The sequence below is a fragment of the Cebus imitator genome, unplaced genomic scaffold (assembly GCF_001604975.1).
Source record: "Cebus imitator isolate Cc_AM_T3 unplaced genomic scaffold, Cebus_imitator-1.0 Scaffold77, whole genome shotgun sequence".
Classification (NCBI taxonomy): domain Eukaryota; kingdom Metazoa; phylum Chordata; class Mammalia; order Primates; family Cebidae; genus Cebus; species Cebus imitator.
The window spans coordinates 3,959,150-3,976,157 of record NW_016107392.1 but is presented as its reverse complement, the minus strand read 5'-3'; the positions used below and the strand labels follow the sequence as shown (position 1 = coordinate 3,976,157).

The following is a 17,008-nucleotide window of genomic DNA, read 5'->3' as shown; positions in this document are numbered from 1 at the left end:
ACACACATACACATACACTGAGACAGCTATCATCATACCAAGTTTATATATTGTGGAAACTGAGGCCCAGATATGTTAAGTAACTTGCCCAGTGTTGCCCAGCTAGTAAGTGGACAAAGCTAGAATTAGAATTGAAGCCCAGTGACAGCTTTCAAATCAAGTTCTCTTTCCCCTACTCTGGTGCTGCAGTCACTTTAGTAAGTACAGGAAGTACTTGGGGATCTTGCTCAAATGCAGGTTCTGTAGGTCTAGAGTGGGGTGGAGATTCTGCATTTGCAGCAAGTCTCCAAGTAGCAGGGTATGCTACAAACACCTCAAAGCTGCAGACCCTGGGGAGCACTGCCCATAGGATGGGAGGGGGGAATCATTCTGGAAAATGGGGAGACACAAATACCAAGACAAGCTTAGGTCTCCAAGGAGGCAGGGAGATCAGGATGGGAGGAAAGGGCAATCTGCCCCTCTCTCCCCTTAGAAGACTTCGTGGTTTGCACTTTGCCTTGGTCAGATTTCCTGATACTGGTGCAACTTGTGCTGATCTCAGTGGACATCTGGAGCCAGAAATGACCAGAAATAGGGGGAGACAACATCTGCCAAGTTCCATTCCTGGTTGAAAATTTGAACTTGCTAGCTTGTTCATTCATCTAATGACACAGACTTGATGGCAGATTGAATTTTCCAAGAATGACTGTAACAATCTCTTCCATCTCACGTGTTATTCTTACAGTGGGAATTTCCATCTTTCTTCCCATGAATCTGAGTGGATGTGCAATTATAGCTGAAGTGATGCTATGGGACTTCAGAGGCTAGGTCATAAAAGGCAATACATTAGTCCAGGCACAGTGGCTCATGCCTATAATTCCGGCACTTTGGGAGGCTAAGGCAGGTGGATCACCTGAGGTCGGCAGTTCTAGACCAGCCTGACCAACATGTAGAAATCTCATCTCTACTAAAAATACAAAATTAGCCAGATGTGATAGTGCATGCCTGTAATCCCAGCTACTCAGGAGGCTGAGGCAGGAGAATTGTTTGAACCCAGGAGGCAGAGGTTGTCATGAGCTGAGATCATACCATTGCACTACAGCCTGGGCAAAAAGAGTGAAACTCTGTCTCAGAATAAATAAATAAAAGGCAGTACATTTTCCACTTGGCTCTCTTGGGACACTTGTTCTTGGAATCCAGCCACCATGCTGTGAGGAAGCCCAAGCAGTCACATGGAGACACCATGTGGAGGTGTTGTGGCCACCAGCCAGGTGTGTCAGTGAACAGGTCTTTAGATGATTCCAGTAGGTAGTCACTGAGTCATCCCAGCCTCTGACGTTTTCCAGCAGAGCCCTCAGACATTGGGGAGCAGAGAGAAACAATTCTTGCCTTGTCCTGTGGTAGGGTTTGGCTCTGTGTGCCCAGGTAAATCTCATCTCTAATACCACGTGTCGTGGGAGGTGATTGGATCATGGGGGTAGTTTCTCCCATGCTGTTCTCATGATAGTGAGTGAGTTCTCATGAGATCTGATGGTTTTATAAGTGTCTGGCAGTTCCTCCTTCACTCTCTCCTTTTCCTGCCGCCTTGTGAAGAAAGTATTTGCTTCTCCTTCACCTTCTGCCATGATTGTAAGTTTTCTGAGGCCTTCCCAGCCATGCAGAACTGTGAGTTAATTAAACTTCTTTCCTTCATGGATTACCCAGTCTTGGATATTTCTTTATAGCAGTGTGAAAACAGACTAATACACCTTGTTTGAATTCTTGACCAGCAGAATCCTTGAGCATAAAAAAGGGTTGTTTAAAATGTTGATGGCTGGGCATGGTGGCTTATGCCTGTAATCCCAGCACTTTGGGAGGTTGAGGTGGGTAGATCACCTGAAGTCAGGAGTTAGAGAGTACCTGGCCAACATGGAGAAACCCTGTCTCTACTAAAAATACAAAAATTAGTTGGGCATGGTGGTGGGTACCTGTAATCCTAGCTACTCAGGAGGCTGAGGCAGGAGAATGGCTTCAACCCAGGAGGTGGAGGTTGCGGTGAACTGAGATTGTACCACTGCACTTCAGCCTGGGTGACAGAGAGAGACTCCCTGTAAAAAGAAAGAAAAAAAAGCTGGTGGTTTGTAACCCACACTAGCCCCAATGCAGAAACTGCCTGATGTGGTATGGGTGACAAGGCTCAGGAGGGAGTTATAAACAGGATCGGAAGTGGGTTAGCGCCTGCGTTCATGTGCATTTTACACTGTCAAAGGTAGTTTTCCATACTACGGATGCCTCAACAATTCTCATTTTACAGATGGGAAAACCCTGTTTTCTGATGATTTTCGTGCTGAGGATTATGAAGGTTAACTGCTTGCCGAAGTTCGCCCAGGGGCTGAGGTTGCACCAGGATGACCCCTAGGTCTGACTCCAGAACCAAATCTCTTTCCATTAAAGTTGTGCTGCCTCAGTTCCTGGACTCGCTCAGCTTGTCACTGGCGCGAAGCCATGAATGGCTATAGCCCTCCCCTCGGTATCATGAGTTTGAATTTTGTGCCTTTGGTACCTATCATGCAAGAAGAAAAATCTCGAGCATTATTTAATAAACAGAGTCAGAGTAAAGCCATAGGACAGGGCAGGTGTTATTTATCAAATGTAGGAAAAATTTAATCAGGAAAAATCAATCCTGGGGTGACTATTTTCTGGAAGGGTGAGGATTAGTGTGAGGACTGAGCTCATCGGTGCTCCAGGATATGAAGGGGGCTGCAGATGGGGAGCAGTTGTTGGGGTCTTTGAGCCTAGTTGGTATCAGGTGTTTTTCCCATCTTCTTTGTATCTGCAGAATCTCTCCACAGACTGTGACTCAGCCCTTACGGCTCCCAGGCTGTGGCCTTCATTACCGCTGAGCAAGGCGGCAGACTGGTGCCCCCCAGCTCTCTCAGGCACATTGTTGCTGCTGTGATTTCAAAGACGACTGTCAGGTTCCTGTGGACAAAGTGTTCCCGTCCAGTTTGCCTCGGGCCCCAGCTCCCAGTCCTCCAGGTATCCCATCCCTGGCTCCTGATGGTGTTTGAATCCTGATGCCATGATGTGACACCGTCTTCTTCCTAGCACAGGAGTCTTTGAGTGGAGCTGGTTGGAACCCAGGCCACAGAAGCAGCTGTGGGAGGGTACAGGGCCTGTGCTCTGGGAAGAGGAGTTTTATTCAGACTCCCTCCCTGATGGGAACACATCTCTCAAATTCCTGGCAGGATGGGACGGAAGAGGTCACCCTTCCCCTGGGTCTCATGTGGGGAATGCTCCCTTTCCTGGTATCCTATCTCTGGGTTTCTGGTTAGAAGGGATACTTTTGTCTCCCCCAAACTCTTCTTCCTCATGCTTTCTAGTTCGTAGTGCCAGCACTGGGCATGATGGGATGGTCATTTGCATGTGTCAGCTTGGTGAGGCTGCAACATTAGACAATAACCAGGGTGTTTTGTAAATGTGGTTACCATCTACTGTCAGCTCACTTCAACTGATAGAGATTGCCCTCTATAGCATAGTGGGGCCTGATCCAATTGGTTGAAGGCTTTAAGAGCAAAAACTAAAGTTTTTCCAGGAAAGAAGAAATTCTGCCTCAAGACTGCAGCATGAATTCCTGCCTGAGTTTCCAGCCTGCTCTGCAGATTTCATACTTGCCAGCTTCAAAATCACATGAACCAATTTCTTAAAATAAATAAAAATAAATATTACACACGCACACACACCACACCGCAGCTCTCTTGATGGCTCTGTTTCTCTGGGGAACCCTGGCTGATACAGACGAACCCCTGAATATAACATTTTTATTTTCCTTGGCAACTCTGACCCAGGAATGGCAGGGGTGATGACAGTGGTGGTGGAGATGGGTGGAAGGTTGAGGCTGACATGCAAACACACGTCACACACACACATTTTCTGAGACTGTGACATGTGGATATTATTTGCCACATGTATTAAGGAGGGAGGGTCTGTTGGGAAGAGCACTGGACAGGGAGCCAAAGGCCAGAGCTCAGGCCTTCGTTCATGACTTCCTACTGCTCTTCAGTAAAACTGAGGGGAATTCCAAGAGTGATCAGGGAAGTCAAATAAGATATGAATGTTATAGCATTTTGTAAAGCACTATGCAAATGTCATTTGGTGTCTCTTAATGTTTTAAAATGCAAACTCATTCCACGAATGATCTAAGTTAATTATTTTTGGGAGAGAATCTGACCAATGGGTGGAAATGGACTTGTCTGTCTTCCCCTCTGAGTGTCAGTTCAGCACTGTCAAACGAGAAAAGAAAAAACTGGGGGCCATTTGTCCAAACCAAGGGAAACTCAACAGACTTCCAAAGAGTTTTATCAAGGATGCAGATATGAGGTTATTGAACTTGCTAGAAGGTGGTATTGGGGAATGAAAGATTCCCACTGGAAGAGGCTTTGAGGGGTGTTTGGGCTGAGGGAGGTTTAAGGGAGAAGGGGCAGATCTAGCCCCTGTGGTCCTTCTATTCCCCATCGTGTCTTTGCCTTCCTTGGCGTGATGTTTCAGAGCCAACCCTGGACAACGATGTCTTTGCATCCTTAGCAGAGTGTGGGAGCTGTAGGCCGTTGGCCAGGCTGAGGCTTGTCCTGGGAAGGAGAAGAGGGTCCACACGGCCAGCTAGAATGCTTAGAGGATTCTTTTTTTTTTTTTTTTTTTTAGACAGAGTCTCACTCTGTTGCCAGGCACCAGGCTGGAGTGCAGTGGCACAATCTCGGCTCCCTGCAACCTCCGCCTCCTGGGTTCAAGCAATTCTCCTGCCTCAGCCTCCCGAGTAGCTGGGACTACAGGCGCACACCACCATGCCCAGCTAATTTTTGTATTTTTAGTAGAGATGGGGTTTCACTTTGTTGGCCAGGATGGTCTCGATCTCTTGACCTTGTGATCCACCTGCCTCAGCCTCCCAAAGTGCTGGGATTACAGGCTTGAGCCACCGTGCCCAGCCGAGAGGATTCTTACAATGGCAAGAAGAGTCTGTCTGCGAAGTGCCCTGTGCCCCTACTCCACACACATGCCCTAGGATCCTAGGGTCTGCTTTTTATGTGGTCAGTTGCCATCATGACCTGCATCCTGGCACATAATGTTTAATGAATAAATAAATGAAGTCCCAAGTATGCTCAAGCTGCAGGTCATCATTCATTACAGTCATACTCCTGTGTGTACTACATCGGGAGCCCTGTGGGAAAGTGATTTAGGAAGGGAGGGGCAGGGGAGGGGAGGGAAAAAGTAGGGGAGATAATTAACTAAAGAAAGAAGGAAGAGAATTTCTATCCTCTAGGGATTTACAACTTCCACTTGAGGAGGTCAAATATACTCACACAGTGCTAACAGTTTGCTCCTATAAAACATAATGAGTTTCATCCTACAGCATCTCACTGCAGGAGAATTCGCAGCCAGCCTGTGTGCCACACAAGGCAGTCTCTTGAGAAAGAAACCTGGAGGTGCCAGGGCAGAGGAGACCAAGCCCATCCTGGATGCGGTAGGGCTGGGTTACATGAGGACAAAACCTAGAGGGAGTGCAATTGGAAAGGGTGTCCGAGTGGGGCGCTGGCCATTCGCTGAGCTCCGAGTACACTGGCAAGCTGGGAGAAAGCCCTCTTTGAATCCAGCCAAGATTGATGTCTCAGATCCTGCCCATCTCAAGCTGTCAGGAACCTTCTTCCTTACAGCACGTTCAGCCGGCACAGTCTTGCATTAATTTAGAGCTAATTGTCAGGTAATGAATTCGATTTGGCTCACCATATTGAAATCCCTTCTGCTCCCAGCTGAACACCAGTAAATCATTTGCATCACAAATCTTCTCTTTGCTGGATGCTCAGCTTGCCCAAGCTGTTGTTCAGACCCTTCCTGCCTCCCCACATTCCCTGGTCTTTGAAAGCAACTGAAAATCATATCTCCTTATTAGAGCCACAAAGCTGAAACTTAACGCAAGAAAACTGAGTCTGGGTCAGTGTCTTTGAAGAGTGTAGAACAATGGTTCTCCAAGCATGGTTCCCTGAACCAGCAGCATCAGCATCCTATTAACTCATTACAAATACACATTTTCAGGCCTCACCCCAAGATAATGGAATCAAACTCTGGGGTTGGGGCCCAGCAGTCTGTGTTTGAGAAGACTCTCCAGGTGGTGCTGATGCACACTCAATTTTGAGAACCACTAGCGATATGATTTGGCTCTGTGCCCCCACCCAAATCTCATCTCGTAGCTTTTATAACTCCCACGTGTTGTGAAAGGGACCCAGGAGGAGACGATTGAATCATGGGGGTGGGTCTTTCTAGTGCTTTCCACGTTCTCGTGATAGTGAATGGGTCTCACGAGATCTGATGGGTTTAAAAACGGGATTGTCTCCGCACACGCCCTCTCGTTGCCGGCTGCCATCCGCGTAGGATGTGACTCGCTTCCCCCTTGCCTTCTGCCGTAATTTCGAGGCCTCCCTGGCAACGTGGAACTGTAAGTCCATTAAAACCCCTTCCTTTGTAAATTGCCCCGTCTTGGGTATGTCTTTATCAGCAATGTGAGAATGGACTAATACACCTAATCTCTTAGAACGTTCACTGGATCCACCAGAATGTCAGTGATTCTTCTCCATTCGCTTTAACTCCCTGCAAGACCAGCTTGTCTTTTCCGGTTTCTGGATTTTCTTAGGGGTTTCTGAATTTATTTCTTTTCTACCTCTGAATTAGCTAGAATTAGGTTTAGTTTTGGGGGAAAAGACAGATATAAGTGATTTAAACAAAACAGAAGTTCATATCTTTAAAGAAGTTGGTAGTAGGCTATCCAAAACTAGTGTTGTTTTGACATGAGCATGCTATGTTGCTGCTCTGTCAGCCTTAGCATGCTACCTCATGGTCTAGGATGTCTGCTTAGGGTTCAGCCATCACATCTGCATTCCAGCAGAAAGAAAAGAGGAAGGGAGAAGGGTATGCTCATTCCTTTACAGAAACTTCCTGGGAGTTGCACACAGCACTTTTATATTTCATTGGCCAAAATTTAGTCATTTAGCCATACCTGGCTGTAAAGGAGGCTGGGAAATACAGTTTTTATTCTGGGTATTCATGTACCCAGTGAGAAAAAATCAGGAAATCTGTTTTTGAGGAAGAAAGGGAGATCAGATATTGGCATAGACCACTAGCCACAAACAGTGATCTGTGCCACAATTTCTGAGACGTATTTCTGCTTCAAAGGCTTCAAGCAGAGTTCTCCATGTTCTTTACATTCTTCAATGCCGGCTTCACAACACATTTATTTCAGGAAGCATTTTTCGATCACTCTGAGCACTGCTTTTCCTGACAACCCCCATGCCTGTAGCCCACTACATTTAATTGCCACTGCCTGCTGATCCATCTAATTTCCATGGAGTCGTGATCCACCGTCAGACAGTAGGAGCCTAGGAGCACGTGTGTGGGCGGCTTCACAGTTGGTATTTGTGGAGTTATGGAGAGCCTCTTGGCTTCTCCAAGACCTGTTTTCTCACTTGTAAAAGGGGGGTACTGTAGGTGGTCCCCGAGTGCCTCCCAGCTCTAACATGCCATACTGTTTTTTTTTTTTTTGGATCCCTTCCCAATGTTGATGATGGTCCTTGGGGCTGGGAGGCAGTGGGGCCTGACCAGCTAACGAGCAGAAGAAGTCGGGAGGTACTGTTGATTCACAAGGGTATGGATGGCAAAGGCAGGAAGTAGGGCTCAGGGTTTGACTTGGATGATGGCTTTAGGGAAACTGGTTCTGGAAGTGAGAAATGTGATTTGTATTCAAATTAGGGGAATCCATGGGGAATCCTATAAAGTTGATGCTGATAGGGAGATCATTTATCTGAAATTGCCCCTCCCGTGCCTCAAACTCCTTCCCATCAGGGTCTCTTAGAAAAACTTAAGACTTTTATAAACAGTGAGGTCCACAGAGAAGAAAGGTAATCTACCTAAAGTCTTACAAGCAAACAGTGAAATGACAGAATTGATGCCTCCCTGAATATAACCTAAGAGTCACTAAAAGGTCATCATCAGTCCACTGTCCTCCCCTTACTCCTGGCTTGAAGAAGTGACTCCCCTGGAGTTTTCTGCAGTCAGAGAAACTGTCAAACCCCAGCTCTGCCACTGACTTGTGAGGTCTTGAATGAGATACTTGACCTCTAGAAACTGCAGTTTTCTCATCTGTTAAATGGGGGTAATAACCACTTTCATAATTCTTAGGAGGATTAGACATATTTACATCAAGTCCCTGACACTTCTGCGGGTGTGCCTTAAATTTTATTTCCTTTCTGGAGATTCTTAGGCATTATAGTATGCTGAAGAGGTTTCTCATCAGGTAAATTATAGATAGACCTTTGTATATTTAAGTATCTGCTTAGCTGAGAAATGGCTAACTGCTCTCAGGACAAGTTCAAGTAATGCTCACACTGAGCTCCAAGATAAGCCTGGGTCCTCAAACTTAAGGTCTGTGGTCAGAGCGGGGAAGGGCAAAGGAACCAATAATGATGGACACTTCTTATGTCCTGCGTGTGGGATGTGCTTTATCCAGCTGAATCATCCCATAGTCCTGCTAGCAGTTCATCATTCATTAAGGTTAGGGTTAGAGACTGGATTAGCATCAGGCTTAGGCTTGTTAAAATTATTTTACAAATTAGGCCATAGAGGCCCAAGATGTAAGTAACTTGACCAAATCTATCAGGGGAGATGAGAATCATGAATCCAGTGGGCTGGAGAAAGGTGAGTTTTGATTTGATCTGTGTCAGGGAGAAAGGGGAGAGAGGGGGTCCCTCGGCCATCACCTCCTTGTGAAGACCAAGTTCTGCAAGCTTTGTGGAGTGAGCTAGGTGTCTCCCCGGCGTCCACCCCCACCTGAGCACTCATGACTCTGCACCACCACTGGTTGTTGGGGTCCCTGCCTCTCTCCTCAGCACAGGCACACCCATCATCCCGCTCAATCATCATGTCATTCAGATACCTGTTTGTTAACCAGTCTTCCCCATCCCTGTTCCTGAAGCCCAGAAGAGCTTTTAAAATAAACTTTAATGAATTATTTTACAATAATGTATTATTGTAATAATTACAATAATTTACAATTACAATAATAATTACAATTATATAATGTACTATATATACAAATACAATTATACAATTAATATACAATTATAATTACAATAATTACAATTATAATTATATTTATATACATAATTATATTATAATTTGTATAATATGTAATTATATAAATATAATAAAATATATAATTATAATTATATATAATTATATATTTTATTATATTATATATTATATTATAATTATATTATATATAATTATAATTATATATAATTATAATTACAATTATAAATTGTAATTATAATTTATATATAATTATAATTTACTTATTGTAATATTAATATTATTATAATAATTGATTTATCAGCTGGGCTCGGTGGCTTATACCTGTAATCCCAGCACTTTGGGAGGCCAAGGCTTATGGATCATCTGAGGTCAGGAGTTCAAGAGCAGCCTGGCCAACATGGTGAAACCCCATCTCTACTAAAAATGCAAAACAATTAGCTGGGCATGGTGGCAGGCATCTGTAATCTCAGCTACTTGGGAGGCTGAGGCAGGAGTATCACTTGAACGTGGGAGGCAGAGGTTGAAGTGAGCTGAGATTGCGCCACTGTACTCCAGCCTCACAACAAGAGTAAAACTCAGTCTCAATAATAATAGATTTATCAGCCAGTTGCAAGCTGGGCAGTGGGGGCAGAGTAGACATGATTCCCTCTTCTGTTGGAATTGATAGTCTCATTGGTGAGACAGAATTAACCCAAGGAATAAGGACCCACAATCTGACCCTGCTAAATGGCACAGCCCAGACTGGAAGCCTGGAGGTTTCAAGACAGATCCTTAACCACTGGAGCTGTTAGATGGGTCTCTAGCCCTGGAGACTGTTTGGGTTTGGTCAGGAAGCAAGGAAGGAGGAGCAGGAGTGATAGTGGACAGCGGGAGCAGCTGGCTGGAATGAGTGGCCCGTGAGCAGCAAGGAGAGGCTTGTGTGGGGAGAATGCAAAGGCTTAAAAGCCATGAGAGGATTTTGATGCTGAGAGCAATAGGGAGCCACAGAAAGCTCTCAGGGAGAATCGGGATCAAGCGATGTTGCAGACATAGGAGTGCCGGAAACTGGTGGGCAGAAAGACCAGGAGGGAAGAGTCTGGAGTCAGGCAGGGCAACCAGAAGGTCAAAGGAGTGGCCTCCCTGTTGCTTTCCTCCACGTTTGCTCTGACTCTGACCTGTTTCGAGGGGCTACTCACTTGGACACAGCCATATGTGGATTCTAGGAACTTCTTTCATTTATTCATCTACTTACTCTTTTGAAGTGTTGATTTTGATACTTATTATGTTCCAGTTCCTATGGGACTACAGACAGGAAAGAGGCAAGACTCCTGTCCCCGAAAACCTCTGCAAATGAGGACAGACACAACATACGCACACAACTATCTAACGACTTCTTTCTTCGACACTACACCATTTAAATGAATTATTTTGTTAGGTGCATAAGCTCTAGTCCTCTGCTCCCACTTGCACCCTCCATCTCCTCAATCCCGCTGATTTACCCTTTTTTTTTCCCATGGGGCTCACTCATAAACATCAAGTACTGTAGCATGGGCAGCAAAGGAGCTACGAGACACAGGGAGTGGTCTGTGATGGGCTGCAAGGTGGAATTCCTTCTATTCATGTCCCCTGGACTGTCAGGGCTTGTTTATTCCCACCACCTGGCACTTCCTGCACACTGTGGGTCCTGGGGGCAGGGACACTGTTGAAGACTCCCTTGAGACCCTTTACCACCAATCTCTAGTGTTTCTAGGCCTTGGGAGGTCTGACTCCTTAACTTCCTGGTCCTCCTCTATTTCTCCTTCAGACTTCACTCCTCAGATCAAGGAAAGGAGTCGAAGGCACAGAGGAAGACTCTCAAGACCACCTGGGCTCAGTCACTGGCTACCAGCACACCCACTTAGCAGCTCTTCCCCATGGCTGAGGCTCTCTAGGGTAGCCAGCCTTAAAGCCTCCCAGTCTCTACCTCGTTAAAATCAGACCATCAGTTACTTGTCAGAAATCACTTCTAATATAATTCAGTGGTCTGGGTGGGGACAGGCAAAGACACTAGGAATGACTGACATGTCCTGCAGACTAGGCTGCATACTCGATCATCACATCACTCAGATACCTGTTCGTTATCCAGCCCAGAGGAAAGGTGGAATCAGGGTTAGGAGTACGTTTATTTTACTTATTTTGCATGAGGCAACAGTGGCTCAGGTTCACTGTTCCAAGTTTACACAAATCCTGGCAGTGTGGGATTTGAACCAGGTCTGCCTCCCTCGTCAGCTGATCCACTTTGCAGTTTTGCTGCTCTGCTGGCTGAGGGTCCTCACGAGGCTGCGGAAATGCAGCCTCTAGCCTGGAATGCTTCCCCAAGTCTCCCAGTGTTAATGCAGTGTCAGCTGTGTTGCCACTGCCTCTGAGCACTGCTTTCTGTGTGTGGCCCACCCCTGTGTCAGGCACTTACTATGGAAGCATGCACTGATGATGTGCTGGGATACTGTCTCTTTACATAGCAACAGAAAATATTGCAGTACAAACATGGCCCTCTGCAGCGCCACGGAGGAGGCTCATTTAAGTTGGCATCAATTTTGCTAACCTCCTGCTGAAATATTTGCCCATCTAGCCAAGGTTTTGAGCTGCCTGGGGCCCAGGAACACTTCTATTGAATACCGTCCTTGAATGAGATCAAATTTCCAGGGGTTGCAGAGGCTCCATTGCGTGATTTTGGCTCCCTGAACTCTGAGATCAGACAAGGTGATCTTGCATGCACATCGTGCGTTGCTTCCTGGTTGCCCCTCTATTCTGGTTTCAAGTTGAAAAGTTGTGAGCAAAGTTGAGGTTTGGCAATCAGAAATGCGGTGCCCCAGAGTCTGGGCACCTGGCGTTGTGTCTTCACTGGCTCTCCCAGATGTTATTTACAGAGTACATTGTCTTGTTTGTGTCTTGTGACTAAATGTAGCCAGGCTGGGATTATTCTCTCTAGTTTGCAGATGGTGCAATTGTAGTTCAGTGAAGCACCTGATTTGCTAAGGTCATCTACAGACCCTGGCTGTGCCTGTGCTCTGTCCTTGTCCCTTCCTATGCCTCCCACAACCCCTACTATGCACATGAGCCAGTCTCTGCACAATCTAACAACTCTTGTTAACAGAATCATGGACATTGTGCTTATTGGATGTGGCAGAGACAAGATCTTGCAGTGGACAATGGCTGAGTCCCCTTGCTCTGCCCACCACCACCCCTGAGCTTATCTCACATAGGCCTTTAGACCACAGAGCTCTCATGCTGCTCACTGACCTGTAAGCCTGCTCTTAGGGGACCCCTGCCTGGGCCACTGAGCATCTGTCTGTCCCTCCACTCGGACCTCCCTCTCTCCCTACTTGCTCTTAGGAAATCTTACCAACCTGATTTCTCCATTGCCTCAGATTCTGCCGGTGACCAGATAAAATAAGAATTAGAAGTTAATTACCCTGAGTGATAGCCCCACCTTGGGTAGGGGGATGGGTTGATGGTGAATTATTGGGCAATGATTCACTAGCCTAGTTCTAACTCTTTGTACCCACACCCCAATGAATTATTCATACCCAGCCCTGTCTGCCTTTTGTCTCCAGCTTGAGTACCCTCTTGTTAAAATTGGCCATGTTTCTAACTGTCTCTGCATTAGGGCATCTTTAGGATGGTCCAAAGTGATGCCTGACCCCATGGTTGAAAAGGAGAGGGCCAGGGAAGTGAGCAGACCTATTCAGGCCTTTGGGCTGGTCATCATCCCCGCTGGCCTCAGGCAGGTGATGGTGTGTGGCTGTTAGAGCAGGGACTCAAGATCCAAAACATCTGGGTTTGAAACTGGGGTCTGCCACCTGCTAGCTCTGTGATCTTAGTCGGGTTCTTTAACCTTCCTATAGCTGATGGGTAAATTAGAGAAACTCTAATCCCTACCTCAAAGGGTTATTGTGAGGGTTGAATACATTAATATATGTACCAAGCACATGATAAATCTTCAGAGTGTCCTAAAAACGGGAGCTATTATTGTAATTCTTATTATGTAGCTATTTGTTGCCACTTTTGGCCATCTTAATAACAATACATAAGTGCGTCCAGTGCTTTTTAGTTTAAAAGGTACTCACATATACTTATCTCACTTCTGCAAGACAGGTGAAAGTTATGGGATACCTATGATGGTTAATTTTAGGTGTCAACTTGATTGGTCCATAGGGTGCCCAGATATTTGGTTAAACATTACTTGGGGTGTGTCTCTGAGGTGGTTTCTAGAAGAGATCAGCATTTAAGTATATAGACTGAGTAAGGCTGGTTGTCCTTCCCAGTGTGGGTGGGCCTCATAATTGAAGCTTCAATAGAACAGGATGCTTAGAAAAAGTTCACTTCTCTGCCTGACTTCTTTGAGCTGGGACGTCAGTCTTCTCCTGAGTTTGGACTAGGACTTGGACTGGAACTTAAGGCCACTGGCTTTCTTGGTTCTGAGTCCTCTCATGGCTCTCCTGTGTCTCAGCTTGCAAACTGTAGATCTTGGTGCTTCTCAGCCTCCATAACTGCAGAGCCCATTCCTTATACTCCATACATATTCTGGGTTCTCCAAAGAAAAGGATGGAAATATATTCTATTTTTTGACAAGCCCAGATTAATACAATATCCAAGGTCATAAAGCCAGTGAGGTGGCATAACCTGGTCTTAGGCTTGGTTTCAGGCTTTTTTTTTTTTTTTTTTTTTTGAGACAGGGGCCTGCTCTGTTGCCCAGGTTAGAGTGCAGTGGTATAATCACAGCTCACTTCAGCCTCTACCTACTGAGGCTCAAGTGATCCTCCTACAGGTGGTACACCTCCTACAGGTGTGTACCACCATGCCAGTCTTATTTATTTTTATTTTTACTTTTGTAGAGACAGGGTCTCAATATGTTGCTCAGGTTGGTCTTGAACTCCTGACTTCAAGTGATCCTCCTGCCGCAGCCTCCCAAAGTTCTGAGATTGCAGGCGTGAGTCAGTGCGCCTAACCCCAAGTTCTTTTTTCTTTTGTTGATCTTTATATTACTCAATACCACCTTTTGTAAAATGAGGTGGAAAACTGTGAATGACTTATTACAGTCAAAACTAATTACTGCGGGGAGAAAAATGCCTCTGAAGAGAGCTCATTTTGAGGATAGCATGTTTGAAAAAAATAATTACAAATGAAATCCAAAGCCCATCCCAAAGCCAGCTGCAATTCTTTGCCAGCTGCTGGAGTTCAAAGAGGGAGACTTAAGGAAGGTCTTAAGGAGAATTACTTAATTTAGAGCATTGTAAACCCAATAATTATTTGCTTAAAATTAGAATTTGCTGAAACAACTTTCAGCTTCTTATTCTTCTCACTGCATAATACAGTAATTAGTAATTTGTGTCACTCTGGTAAATTTTCTTCTTCCGATAATCATCAGCAGTGACACTGTTGCCATGCTGGGGTTCCAACACATATCCATACATGCACGCACACACATGGACACACATGCATGCACACGCACACTTACTAATTCACTCATATCTGATCCCTGGAGGGAGGTGGATATCATCGTGCTTATTTTGTTGTGGCTGCTTGAATGAAAAGTTCTGTGACCCCTTATAATTTATCCATATCCATATGTACAACACTGTGGGTGTGGTTGTGATAAGAGGTGAAAATAAGGGTGAAGAACTCTCAGAACATCCTTAAATATCAGAGAAAGGCTATTATAAGAATAGTGAATACCTATAGATTTCCAACTAAAAGTTGGAACTTTTATTTGATGACAGGATTTGTGCTGAAGTGTGGGTTGTATTGTTGTTTAATAGGGTGTAGATCTTACAAAGGCATAAAAAGTAAATCACATTTATTTATATATTTTTTAGATGGAAGTGAATGAAACTGTAAAAATGCGGATAGTACAAGAATATCCAGGGTGTAATTACATGGTTTTAATACCTATTATGTGCTAGATTTATAAACAGCTATTCTATACCAATCAAATACTCCATCATTTGAAACAAAACAATGATAGTGGAAATTTTATCCCGCCTTTCCATGGTACCTGCTGAGGGGTCCATGTGGCATTGTTCTGGGTTCCCGTCATAACTTAAAGGGAAACTTTCATAATGTCTGGAGCCCTTGATGTCCTGCAAATGAAGGAGGAGGATGTCCTTAAGTTCCTTGCAGCAGGAACCCATTTAGGTGGCACCAACCTTGACTTCCAGATGGAACAGTTCATCTATAAAAGGAAAGGTGATGGCATCTACATCATAAATCTGAAGAGGACCTGGGAGAAGCTTCTCCTGGCAGCTCGTGCCATTGTTGCCATTGAAAACCCTGCTGATGTCAGTGTTATATCTTCCAGGAATACTGGCCAGAGGGTGGTGCTGAAGTTTGCTGCTGCCACTGGCGCCACTCCAATTGCTGGCCGCTTCACTCCTGGAACCTTTACCAACCAGATCCAGGCAGCCTTCTGGGAGCCATGCTGCTTGTGATTACTGACCCCAGGGCTGACCACCAGCCTCTCACAGTAGCATCTTATGTTTACCTACCTACCATTGGTTGATGTAACACAGACTTTCCTCTGCACTGTGTGGACATTGCCATCCCATGCAACAACAAGGGAGCTCACTCAGTGGGTTTGATGTGGTGGATGCTGGCTTGGGAAGTTCTGCACATGCGTGGCACCGTTTCCCGTGAACACCCATGGGATGTCATGCCTGATCTCTACAGAGATTCTGAAGAGATTGAAAAAGAAAAGCAGGCTGCTGCTGAAAAGGCTGTGACCAAGGAGGAGTTTCAGGGTGAATGGACCACTTCAGCTCCTGAGTTCTCTGCTCCTCAGCCTGAGGTTGCAGACTGGTCTGAAGGCGTGCAGGTGCCCTCTGTGCCGATCCAGCAGTTCCCTACTGAGGACCAGAGTGCTCAGCCTGCCACGGAAGACTGGTCTGCAGCTCCCACTGCTCAGGCCACTGAATGGGTAGAAGCAACCACTGAATGGTTTTGGCCTGTTCTTGTGTGGGCTCTTAAGCAACAGGGAAATAAGACTGATGGAAAATAAACATCGAGTTTCTAAAAAAAAAAAAAAAAAAAAAAAAAAAAAAAACAACAACAACAAAAAAAACGAAATTGCATCCCTAAGTTGTGAATTTTACTTCAGGTATCCATGTGAAACTAGTGAAAGGAAGTTAAAAAGATTGTTTCTTTTTCTTGATTGTCATATAATAGTCTATTATAGTCAAATTACTATACAGCAATAAATATTGCTGTTGCTAATATTTATCATAAGTCCACCCTGTACTAGGCACTGTGCTAAGACCTTTACCTGCATTATATACTTTAATCCTCACATTAATTCCATAAGTTAGGTATTAATATTATTTCCATTTTATAGATGAGGAATGTGGCAGAGACTCTGCTGCTTACTGAATAGTCGTTCTTCTTTTTTTCTTAGCAATAAAACCCAGATTTTTTTTAGGGTGGCAATACATTGTGCTAAAAGTCTATATTCTTTAGCCTTCCTTGAAGCCAGGAGTGGCCCTGGGACTACATTCTGGCCAATGAGGTACAAGCAGGAGTGTCGTGTGGACCATCCAAGAAGGTTCGCCAAATGTGTGCGATTCAGCTGGGAGGTGCCTTCCTCTCCATCATCCCTTGCTTCCTGCAGAAGTGATGGCTGACATGGTGCTCTTTCCAGTAGTGACTGGCTTGGCAGTTCAAACCCATTCTCCAGCTGAGAATGACTAGAAAAGCAAGACAAAACGTAAACTTTAAAAACATATTTGAAAGTATCAGAGAAAATAGAAGTCATTGAAGAATTACTGGGCCAAGCTTTGTGAGAAGAGGAAGACTCATTGGGGAGAGCTTGGATCTTTTGGCCAGTTTTCTCCTAAGAGTGCCCAATGCCAGAAGATGCAGCAGAAGTTCTAAGCTGCTGAGAAGGACTTTCAGCAGACTTAGGGGG

General features: G+C 45.1%; 1 pseudogene across 1 annotated transcript; it reads left to right on the top strand.

Annotated features, from left to right (window-relative positions):
• The first annotated feature begins 15,155 nt into the window (after window positions 1–15,155).
• Window positions 15,156–16,105, top strand: LOC108307238 (annotated as a pseudogene). The gene has a single exon (XR_001826457.2). The product of XR_001826457.2 is annotated as a 40S ribosomal protein SA-like (transcript).
• The last annotated feature ends 903 nt before the right edge of the window (window positions 16,106–17,008 follow it).